Source organism: Haematobia irritans, chromosome 1 (assembly GCF_050003625.1).
Source record: "Haematobia irritans isolate KBUSLIRL chromosome 1, ASM5000362v1, whole genome shotgun sequence".
Lineage (NCBI taxonomy): Eukaryota > Metazoa > Arthropoda > Insecta > Diptera > Muscidae > Haematobia > Haematobia irritans.
The window spans coordinates 265914395-265927883 of record NC_134397.1 but is presented as its reverse complement, the minus strand read 5'-3'; positions in this window follow the sequence as shown (position 1 = coordinate 265927883).

Genomic DNA, 13489 nt, shown 5'->3' with positions numbered 1-13489 from the left:
AGCCCGATTAAACGACGTTAACACGTGCCGCTCGTTGCTGAGTCAAACCGAGTTACGCCAGCCTTTCGCTTCGAAAAAGCTACCTGGTGCCACTAGGAGCATTCGCCTCTAAGAACCCATAAAGTATATATATTCTAGGTCGTCAGTCCTTCCGTCTGTTGAAATTACGATAACTTCAGAAAAAAAAGCTATCGACTTGAACCTTCACACAAGTAGTTGTTATTCATGTAGGTCTGATGGTATTGCAAATGGACCATATCGGTCCACTTTTACGTATAGCATCCATATAAACGGACCCTCAGATTTGGCTTGCGGAGCCTCTAACAGAAGCATATTTCATCCGATCGGGATGAAATTTGGTACATGGTGTTGGTATATGGTCTCAAACAACCATGCAAAAACAGGTCCACATCGGTCCCTAATTATATATAGCCCCCATATAAACCGATCCCCAGATTCGGCTTGCGGAGCATCTAGGAGGAGCACATTTCATCCAATCTTGCTGAAATTTGGTACATGGTGTTTGTATAAGGTCTATAAAAAATATGCTAAAATTGGTCCACATCGGTCCATAATTATATATAGAGCCCATGTAAACCGATCCCCAGATTTGGCTTGCGGAGTCTCTAAGAGAAACAAATTTCATCCGATCCCGCTGAAATTTGGTACATGATGTTGGTATATGGTCTCTAACAACTATGCGAAAATTGATCCACATCGGAGAAGCAAATTTCGTCCGATCCACCTGAAATTTGGTACATGATGTTGGTATATGGTCTCTAACAACTATGCAAAAATTGGTCCACATCGGTTCAAAGTTATATGTAGCCCCCACATAAAACGATCCCCAGATTTGGCTTGCGGAGTCTCTAAGAGAAGCAAATTTCATCCAATCCGGTTGAAATTTGGAACATGGTATTAGTATATGGTCTCTAACAACCGTGCCAGAATTGGTCCATATCGGTCCATATTTATATATAGCCCCCATATTAACTGTTCTCCACATTTGACCTCCGGAGCCTCTTGGAGGAGCAAAATTCATCCGATCCGGTTCAAATTTGGAACGTGGTGTTAGTATATGGCCGCTAACAACCAAACCAAAATTTGTCCATATCGGTCTATAGGTATATATAGCCGATTTCCAATCACACAAAAATTGGTCCATATCGATTCATAATCATGGTTGCCACTCGAGCCAAAAATAATCTACCAAAATTTTATTTCTATAGAAAATTTTGTCAAAATTTTATTTCTATAGAAAATTTTGTTAAAATTTTATTTCTATAGAAAATTTTGTTAAAATTTCATTTCTATAGAAAATTTTGTCAAAATTTCATCCGATCTTGCTGAAATTTGGTACATGGTCTTGGTATATGGTCTCTAAAAACCATGCTAAAATTAATGCACATCGGTCCATAATTATATAAAGCCCCCATATAAACGGGCCCTCAGATTTGGCTAGCGGAACCTAATAGAGGAGCAAATTTAATCCAATCCGTTTGAAATTTGGAACATGATGTTAGTATATGGTCTCTAACAACCGTGCCAGAATTGGTCCATATCGGTCCATAATTATATATAGCCCCCATATTAACTGTTCTCCAGATTTGATCTTCGGAGCCTCTTGGAGGAGCAAAATTTATCCGATCCGGTTCAAATTTGGAACGTGGTGTTTGTATATGGCCGCTAATAACCATACCAAAATTTGTCCATATCGGTCTATAGTTAGGTTAGGTTAAAGTGGCAGCCCGATTAAGTTTCAGACTCACTTAGACTATTTTGTCCATTGTTATATACAGCCGATCGCCAATCACACAAAAATTGGTTCATATCGGTTCATAATCATGGTTGCCACTCGATCCAAAAATAATCTACCAAAATTTTATTTCTATAGAAAATTTTGTAAAATTTTTATTTCTATAGAAAATTTTGTCAAAATTTTATTTTATATTTATATTTTATTTAAAAATTTTGTTAAATTTTATTTCTATAGAAAATTTTGTTAAAATTTCATTTCTATAGAACATTTGGTCAAAATTTTATTTCTGCAGTAAATTTTGTCAAAATTTTGTTTCTATAGAAAATTTTGTAAAAATTTTATTTCTATAAAAAATGTCACAATTTTATGTCTATCGAAAATTTTGTCAAAATGAATTATATACGAATTATATATTTAATATTTTAATTATATACGAATTATATAAATAATCTACCAAAATTTTATTTCTGTAGAAAATTTTGTCAAATTGTTATTTCTATAGAAAATTTTGTCAAAATTTTATTTCTATAGAAAATTTTGTTAAATTTTATTTCTATAGAAAATTTTGTTAAAATTTCATTTCTATAGAACATTTGATCAAAATTTTATTTCTGTAGTAAATTTTGTCAAAATTTTGTTTCTATAGAAAATTTTGTAAAAATTTTATTTCTATAAAAAATGTCACAATTTTATGTCTATAGAAAATTTTTTCAAACTGAATTATATACGAATTATATATTTAATCAGTCTTTTTTAATTTAATATATACCACGTATGAACTTACATACGGAACTTACATTGCGATCGGCAAGCGTTACCGATGGCAGCGTTTAGAAGAAGTTTCTACGCAATCCATGGTGGAGGGTACATAAGCTTCGGCCTACATAAGCTTCGGCCTACATAAGCTTCGGCGGTATATACTTGTTAATTATTTCATTTGTATCCCAAAAATTGTACCCCAAAAAAAATACGCAAATGTATACACATTAAACGATTACTAATCACTGTTGAAAGAAATGCAAAAAACAAAATTGCAGACCACAAAAGAGTAATTAATTCTCTTATTGTTTCATTTAAATTAAAGACAATCAATTAAATTGAAAATGTGTTGACATTGCCATTTATTTGACACCCATTAACAAATGATTTCCATCATCGTCATCCTCATTATGGGCCCAGACGTCCCTCTCTATTTGTGTCGGTCCAACTGTTCTGTAGCACAATCTACTTTGTTTTCGATAAACGTTTTTATCCCATTTTTTTTCGTCGAATTTGTAAAAATAGCAAAACCATTAAAATCATTTAAATTGCAAACAAGCGACAGCGGCATAAATGATAGGTTCTCTGACTGATTTGTGGTATTGAGGCGCTATTTCTTTCCCTTTTTCTTGCAATTACTTCATTTATTCAATGGATCTGATTTCGGGTGGTTTTGCCTTATTGCTTGTGATGGCCATCTGTCCTCACCTAACTTGCAGCTCAATTAAAAATAAATTAAATTTTTGTGTTGTTAGCAAGAATTAAAGGTTGGTTGCTCTTAACACTTGATCTTTATAATACAAACAGAGATATTGGCTATTGAGGGAATAACAATTGCAGCAAAAACATAATGTACTTGTGTTAATTGACAATCGCAAGAAAAATGCTAAATCGCGTCACAAGTAAAAAATACCCTCAGAAAAAAGTCAACAACAATTTCTATATGCGATTTAACTTTATTTTAGCTGATGAAAATTAGTTTATATCAGTAAAGTTTTGCCAAATGTGTGAACATTTTACTTATTTTAATTATATTATTTTTGCAACATGGAATAAACACAAGTCTTGAGTGATACATGTGTTTTATATATATTTAATCTAGAAAACTTTTGCTTAACTTATAATTTTAGTTTTAATGCTTTTGTGATTTAGATAAAATACACAATTGCAACAGTTGATGCAATTCTTGATATTTCGGTAGATTTTCACAAATTTTCCAAAGAAATAAAATTTTGTCAAAATTTTCTATAGGAATAAAATGTCGACAAAATGTTGTATAGAAATAAAATTTTGTCATAATTTTTTATATAAATAAAATTTTGAGAAAAATTTTGACAAAAGTTTCTATACGAATAAAATGTTGACAAAAGTTTCTATAGAAATAAAATTTTGGCAAACTTTCCTATGGGAATAAAGTTTTGAGAAAGTTTTCTCTATGGAAATAAAATTTTGAGAAAATTTTTATAGAAATAAAATTTTGAGAAAATTTTCTATATAAATAAAATTTTGACAAAATACTGTACAGAAAAAAAAATTGACACAATTTACTATAAAAATAAAATTTCGTCACAACCGTCTATATAAATCAAATTATGGCAAAATTTTCTATACCAATAAGATTTTGAAAAAAATTTTCTATAGTAATAAGTTTTTTATAGAAATATATATTTGACAAAATTTTGTTTAAAAATAAAATTTTGAGAAAATTTTCTATAGAAATAAAATGTTGACAAAATTTTGTAAAGAAATTAAATTTTGTATAGAAATACTATTTTGAGAAATTTTTTTTTTTGGTTGTTTATTTATGGCTCAATTGGCATCCGTGTCAAAATAGTCCAATAAAACTACTATAGAAATAGAACTTTGTAAAAATTTTCTATAGAAATAAAATTTTGAGAGAATTTTCTATAGAAATAAAATTTTGACAAAATTTTCTATAAGAAAATAATGTTGATACAATTTTCTATATAAATAAAATTTTGGCATAATTTTCTATGTGAATAACATTTTGACAAAGTTCTCTAGAGAAATAAATTTTTTACAAAGTTTGCCATATAAATAAAATTTTCACAAAATTTTGTATTGAAATACAATTTTTACAAAAATTTTAATAGAAATAAAATTTTAACAAAATACTGTACAGAAAAACAATTACAAATTTTTCTATAAAATTAAAATTTTGTCAAGACCTTCTATAAAAATCAAATTGTGGCAAAATTTTCTATAGCAATACAATTTTGACAAAGTTCTCTATAGAAATAAATATTTGACAAACTTTTCCATAGAAATAAAATTTTGAAAACATTTTCTATAGAAGTAAAATTTTGACAAAATGTTTTGCAGAAATAAAATGTTGATAAAATTTTTTATAGAAATACAATTTTGACAAAATACTGTACAGAAATAAAATTTTAACAAAATACTGTACAGAAAAACACTTACAAATTTTTCTATAAAATTAAAATTTTGTCAAGACCTTATATAAAAATCAAATTGTGGCAAAACTTTTCGATAGCAATACAATTTTGACAATGTTTTCTATAGAAATAAATATTTGACAAAATTTTCCATAGAAATAAAATTTTGAAAACATTTTCTATAGAAGTAAAATTTTGACAAAATGTTTTGCAGAAATAAAATGTTGACAAAATTTGCTATAGAAATACCATTTTGACAAAATTTTTTATAGAAATAAAATTTTGACAAAATTATCTGTAGAAATAAAATTCTGCCAAAATTTTCTATAGAAATAATGTTTTGTTATAACTGTCTATAGAAATACAATTTAGAGAAAATTTTCTATAGACATAACATTTTAGTAAAGTATTCTACAGAAATAAAATTTTGACAAAATTTTCTATAGATATAAAATTTTCACAAAATTTTCTGTAGAAATAAAATTTTGAGAACATTTTTTATAGGTATAATATTTCGTCATAACTTTCTATCGAAATACATTTTTTAGAAAATTTTCTAAAGCAATAAAAATATTAGAAAATTTTCTATAAAAATAAAATTTTGATAAAATTTTTCCATAGATATTAAATGTTAAGAAATTTTTGTAAAGAAATAAAATTTTGAGAACATTTTGTATACAAATACAATTTTGAGAAAATCATCTATACAAATAAAATTTTGAGAAAATTTTCCATAAAAATAAAAATTTACAAAATAATAATTTTCCCCAGATCTTGGTAGTTTATTTATGGCTCAAGTGGCATCCGTGTTGAAATAGTCCAATAAAACTACTATAGAAATAGAATTTTGACAAAATTTTCTATAGAAATAAAATATTGAGAGAATTTTCTATAGAAATAAAATTTCTCAAAATTTACTATAGAAATAAAATTTTGACAACATTTTCTATGAGAAAAAAGTTTTGACAAAGTTCTCTAGAGAAATAAATTTTTGACAAAGTTTTCCATATAAATAAAATTTTCACAAAATTTTTACAAAACTTTTTATAGAATTAAAATTTTGACAAAATACTTTACAGAAGAAAAAAAAATTGACACAATTTTCTACAAAAATAAAAATTCGTCGAAACCTTCTATACAAATCAAATTGTGGCAAAATGTTCTATAGCAATAAAATTTTGACAAAGATGTCTAAAGAAATAAATATTTGACAAAATTTTCCAAAGAAATAAAATTGTGAAAACATTTTCTATAGAAATACAAATTTGACAAAATTTTCTATAGAATTACAATTTAGACAAAATTATCTGTTGAAATAAAATTCTGCCGAAATGTTCTATAGTAATAATGTCTCATCATAACTTTCTATAGAAATAAAATTTTTAGACAATTTTCTATAGAAATAACATTTTGAGAAAATTTTCACAATTTCTATAAAAATAAAATTTCTCGAAAAATAAAATTTCGTCAAAACCTTCTATAGAAATCAAATTGTGGCAAAATTTTCTATAACAATAAAATTTTGACAAAGATGTCTAAAGAAATAAATATTTGACAACATTTTCCATATAAATAAAATTTTGAAAACATTTTCTATTGAAGTAAAATTTTGACAAAATACTCTACAGATATAAAATGTTGACAACATATTCTATAGAAATACAATTTTTAACAAAATTTTCTATAGAAATAAAATTTTGACAAAATTATCTGTAGATATAAAATTCTGCCAAAATTTCCTATAGAAATAGAAATAAAATCCGGCAAACATTTTCTATAGTAATAATGTTTCGTCATAACTTTCTATAGCAACAAAATTTTGAGAAAATTTTCTATAGGAATAAAATTTTGAGAAAATTTTCTATAGAAATAAAAATTTTAACAAAATATTCTACAGAAATAAAATATTGACACAATTTTCTATAGATATAAAATTTTAACAAAATTTTCTATAGAAATAAAATTTTGAGAACATTTTCTATAGAAATAAAATTTTAAGAAATTTTTGTATAGAAATACAGTTTCGAGAAAATTTTCTATACAAATAGAATTTTGAGAAAATTTTCTATAAAAATAAAATTTTCCAAAAAACAACATTTTTTTTTTGGTTGGAAGTTTTTCCGTAAATTTTGCTCCATATATTGGTAGTTTATTTATGGCGCGAGTGGCATCCATATTAAAATTGTCGAATAAAACTATTGAGGTTTGCGATTACAATTATGTGGGTATATATCATTACGCCCAGTAGTAGCGAGTAATGACCTACCGTCAACAATTGATAGTAAAGCCCCGCCATCAACAATGGCTTTCAGTCAGTCTGTGTCTCCATTTAGTTTTGGTTACCATGGTAAAGGACCATGACATATGGTATACTGCAAATTTTCATTGGATTGGTATAAAGTATCACTTAATAGGTATCGCCTGAATTTTGCCCTATCGCAAATTTTTGCTATTTAAATTCTTGTAGAATGCTAATCAATTAAATGTTCTTCTCTTAAATACAAACGATTTGTAATTGGAATTTTGATTAGAATTGTATCGCAGGACATGGTAATTCAGAAATATTTAGAATATTTGCAATTCTTTTTATTTTGGTAAATATTTCTTGGAAATTTTCATTTCTTTTTTGGAAACAAGCCACACACCAAAAGAAGACACAAAACAAGTGTAATTTAGCGATTGTCTCCAATAAACCACAAAGATGCAAATGGTATTTTAAGTGCTTTAGGAGGGGGAACAACAACAAGACATTTGAATTAAATCAACGACATTGGCACGGAGCACACTTGACAAACCCCAAATGAAAGACGGACATGTGGACGGACAAAACAGTGAAAAATTAATGGGAAAATAAGGTCACATGAGTTGCAATGAAACACCGATATCAAATTGTCGTTTGTTGCTCTCCGCAGCTGTAGATAATAGCAAGCAACCATATGCTCGGGCAATTGCTGACTCCTGCTGATGTTGCAGCAGCAGCACCACCACCAGCAACAAGCAACCAAAGAAGACAACCATAATTTATTGCATCATTTGTAAATGCATGAAACAAAGACATTCTTGAAATTAACAGAGTATGATGAGACCAAAAAACAAAAAACCAAAAAAAAGAAAAATTTGCAGGCATTAAATCAGTCAGTAGACAACACAAATCTCTTAACCCATCGAGCTATACTCGTAGCACCAGATAAAGGGAAATGTGACAAGGAAGCTGTACGTATATGGGACTAAAAAATTAAAATTAAAAAGAAACACCAACAATAGCAATTTAATTTCACAATTAATTAAACAATTAATTGAAATGTTTCTGTTACAGTTTTCAACCATAACCGAAATAAGCATTCACGTTAACCATTCATGAGATATAAGACTGCATGTAAAGCAGTCACCATCCCCACTATCATCGCCACTAATATGTAAACTGATATTTTCAGTTGATTAAATTAAGATAAGGAAATATGTGATATAATAAAAATCCGAACATCGCACAAGGATCATTTAAAACCATGGTAAATGTTTCCAAGAATCATTACAACCAGATGACAAGAAGCAAACAAAATTAAAAGAACAACAAAACACAAAATGATTATGGTTACACTGGAAAAAAATTGAGAAACAATTTAAATTTTGTTAATCAAAAATTAAACTTCGGAGAGAACACCAACTCTTTTTACAGATTTTTCTCTTTTATCGGCCATACTCAAGGTGAAACATATTTTAAAGGAAACGGAGGGAGTTGGCTGTATCGCAATTCCCAGAATTAACTAGATTTTCCCAAAAAACTTACGTTGTGACACTTAGGAAACATATCACCACTTTTTGAGAGAAATTTTACTCCTGCTACGAACTGTTGTTGCATCCACAAAAAAAAAAATATGGAGGAAATTTGGAATTTCGACAAAATTCATTGCCATAGGAAATATTCCCAAATAGTAAAATATTTGAAATTTATATTCCCCAAGAAAATTTTTATTGGAAATTTTGTGAAAATTAATTTTTATAGGAAATTTCTATAGCAAATTTTATTAAAATTTAATTTTTGTAAACAAATTTGCCAAAATTTTATTTGGAGGATATTTGAAATATTATTAAACTTTCATTTCTATCGGTTTTTTTAATTTCGTTTTTACAGAGAATTTGAAATTTATATTCCCAAAGAAAATTTTTATTGGAAATTTTGTGAAAAGTTTTTATAGCACATTTTATTAAAATTTAATTTTTTTAAATTTTTTTTTTTCAAAATTTGATTTGGAGGATATTTGAAGTATTATTAAACTTTCATTTCTATCGGTTTTTTTTTTTTTGTGAAAATTTAATTTTTATAGGCAGTTTTTATAGCAAATTTTATTAAAATTTAATTTTTGTAAAAAAATTTTTCAAAATTTGATTTGGAGGATATTTGAAGTATTATTAAACTTTCATTTCTGTCGGTTTTATTAATTTCCTTTTTATAGAGAATTTGAAATTTATATTCCCAAAGAAAATTTTTATTGGAAATTTTGTGAAAATTTAATTTTTATAGGAAATTTTTATAGCAAATTTCATTAGAATTTAATTTTTGTAAAAAAATTTGTCAAAATTTGATTTGGAGGATATTTGAAGTATTATTAAACTTTCATTTCTGTCGGTTTTGTTAATTCCCTTTTTTGTAGAGAATTTGAAATTTGTATTCCCAAAGAAAATTTTTATTGGAAATTTTGTGAAAATTACATTTTTATAGGAAATTTTATAGCAAAATTTATTAAAATTTAATTGTTGTAAAAAAAAAAAATTGACAAAAATTTATTTGGAGGATATCTGAAGTATTATTAAACTTTCATTTGTAATGTTTTTATACCCTTCACCACTACTGTGGTACAGGGTATAATAAGTTTGTGCATTTGTATGTAACGCCAAGAAGGAGTAATCATAGACCAACCTTTTAGTATACGGATCGGCTTAGAATTAAATTCTGAGTCGATTTAGCGATGTCCGTCTGTCTGTCTGTCCGTCTGTCTGTCCGTCTGTCTGTCTGTCTGTCTGTCTGTTGATGTATTTTTGTGTGCAAAGTACAGCTCGCAGTTTTAGTCCGATTGTCCTAAAATTTGGTATTGGGTCCTGTTTCGGCTCAAAGACGATCCCTATTGATTTTGGAAAAAATCGGTTCAGATTTAGATATAGCTGCCATATATATTTTTCGCCGATCTGGTCATAATTGGCGTGTATATCAACCGATCTTCCTCAAATTCCGTACATCCGAATATTTTATGGGTCTCGAAAAACTTGCAAAATACCAGCTGAATCGGTTCAGATTTAGATATAGCTGTCATATATAGCTTTCGCCCGATTTACACTCATTTGCCCAAAGAGGCGAATTTTTAACTCCGATTTGGTTGAAATTTTGCACAGGGAGTAGAATTAGCATTGTAACTATGCGTGCCAAATTTGGTTGAAATCGGTTCAGATTTGGATATATCTCCCATATATAGCTTTCGCCCGATTTACACTCATATGACCACAGAGGCCAATTCTTTGCTCCGATTTAGTTGAAATTTTGCACAGGGAGTAGAATTAGCATTGTAGCTATGCGTGCCAAATTTGGTTGAAATCGGTTCAGATTTAGATATATCTCCCATATATAGCTTTCGCCCGATTTACACTCATATGACCACAGAGGCTAATTTTTTGCTCCGATTTAGTTGAAATTTTGCACATGGAGTAGAATTAGCATTGTTGCTATGCGTGCCAAATTTGGTTGAAATCGGTTCAGATTTAGATATAGCTCCCATATATATGTTTTTCTGATTTCGACAAAAATGGTCAAAATACCTACAATTTCCTTGTAAAATCGCCACTGCTTAGTCGCAAAGTTGTAAAATGACTCTAATTTTCCTAAACTTCTAATACATATATATCGAGCGATAAATCATAAATAAACTTTTGCAAAGTTTCCTTAAAATTGCTTTAGATTTAAATGTTTCCCATATTTTTTTACTAACATTGTGTTCCACCCTAGTGCATTAGCCGACTTAAATTTTGAGTCTATAGATTTTGTAGAAGTCTATCAAATTCTTCCAGATCGAGTAATATTTAAATGTATGTATTTGGGACAAACCTTTATATATAGCCCCAAACACATTTGACGGATGTGATATGGTATCGAAAATTTAGATCTACAAAGTGGTGCAGGGTATAATATAGTCGGCCCCGCCCGACTTTAGACTTTCCTTACTGGTTTTTTTTTTTAATTTCGTTCTTATAGAGAATTTGGTTAAATTTTTATTATTATAGGAATTTTTGATAAAACTTTATTTGAAGGAAATTTTAAATGGTTTTAGTTCGTCTTTTCTATCGGATTTTTCAATATTTTCATTTTAATAGGGAAGTTTGAAAACATTTAAATTTTATAGGAAATTTTGTCAAAATTTATTTCTGTAGGAAACTTTTTTTGTGAAAATTTAATTTCTACAGAAAATTTTCTCAAAATTTTCATCAAATATTAGCAAAATGTTATTTCTACGGGATTATTTTTCAAAATTACATGTTTTAAGTTTATCAGTATTTTATGTGGAGGAAATTTGAAACTTTAGCAAAATTTCATTTCTATCAAAAAAACATTTAGCAAAATTTCATCGTTCTGTTCAAAAGTTTGCACTACTTCCGGATACGGATCCAGATTTAGCTTAGCATAGAAAACGTGTTTCTCTGATATCAAAATGTTTGTCCTTGTTCAAAAGCTGATAAACTTTTAAATGAATTCCTTTGGTCCTTATATTTAAGTAATTTGACTTTAAAAATTCCGAAAAAATAAAGAAATTGTCTGTAAGTTTATTGCCTTAATGCATCAAAACTAGGAGAAGTTTTTCAATATCCTATTTTAAAGACTTTTCCACTTGAAACCGTACATAATTTCTACGTGAAGTCGCGTCTAAATTTCAATTTTGACACATTTTTAAACGACTTTCATAGCACAAGAAGAAAAATTCACTAAAAAGGAATGAATTAAATTTTTTAAAGTATCAAATTCACACAAATCAAACGTAAAAGAGCATTATGTCTAGGTTAGGTTAGGTTAGGTGGCAGCCCGATGTATCAGGCTCACTTAGACTATTCAGTCCATTGTGATACCACATTGGTGAACTTCTCTCTTATCACTGAGTGCTGCCCGATTCCATGTTAAGCTCAATGACAAGGGACCTCCTTTTTATAGCCGAGTCCGAACGGCGTTTCACATTGCAGTGAAACCACTTAGAGAAGCTTTGAAACCCTCAGAAATGTCACCAGCATTACTGAGGTGGGATAATCCACCGCTGAAAAACTTTTTGCTGTTCGGTCGAAGCAGGAATCGAACCCACGACCTTGTGTATGCAAGGCGGGCATGCTAACCATTGCACCACGGTGGCTCCAGCATTATGTCTAAAATGAATCCTTACTTTAATGCTCCGCTTTTTGCGCTCGGAATCAATACCAAAATCATTAGAGTAAAGAAAAAATCTGTGGAACCTCATGCCTTCTTACAGTGTATACACTGACTTAGGAAAAAATCTTTCATGTTTTGGCATTTAATTTTAATAAAAACAAGTATATACGGCCGTAAGTTCGGCCAGGCCGAAGCTTATGTACCCTCACCCATGGATTGCCTAGAAACTTCTTCTAAACACTGCCATCCACAATCGAATTACTTGGGTTCCGGTAACGCTTGCCGATGGCAACGTATCTTAAAACCTCCTAATACCGTCTTCTAAATTGTAAGTAAGTCCATACGTGGTATATATTAAATTAAAAAAGACCGATTAAATACGTATATAATTCATTTTGACAAAATTTTCTATAGAACTTAAATTTTAACAAAATTTTCTATAGAACTTAAATTTTAACAAAATTTTCTATAGAAATAAAATTTTGACAAAATTTTCTATAGAAATAAAATTTTGACAAAATTTTCTATAGAAATAAAATTTTGACAAAATTTTCTATAAAGAAAAAATTGAAATAAAATTTTGGTAGATTATTTTTGGCTCGAGTGGCAACCATGATGATGAACCGATATGGACCAATTTTTGTGTGATTGGGGATCGGCTACATATAACTATAGATCGATATGGACCAATTTTGGTATGGTTGTTAGCGGCCATATACTAACACCACGTTCCAAATTTGAACCGGATCGGATGTTAGAGACCATATACTAACACCATGTTCCCAATTTCAACCTATCGGATGAAATTTGCTTCTCTTAGAGGCTCCGCAAGCCAAATCTGGGGATCGATTTATTTGGGGGTTATATATAATTATGAACCGATGTGGACCAATTTTCGCATGGTTGTTAGAGACCATATACCAACATCATGCACCAAATTTCAGCCGGATCGGATCAAATTTACTTCTCTTTGAGGCTCCGCAAACCAAATCTGGGGATCGGTTTATATGGGGGCTGTATATAATTATGGACGGATGTACGACTAATTTTTGCATGGTTGTTAGAGACCATATACCAAAACCATGTACCAATTTTCAGCCGGATCGGAGGACATTTGCTTATCTTAGAGGCTACGCAAGCCAAATATGGGGATCG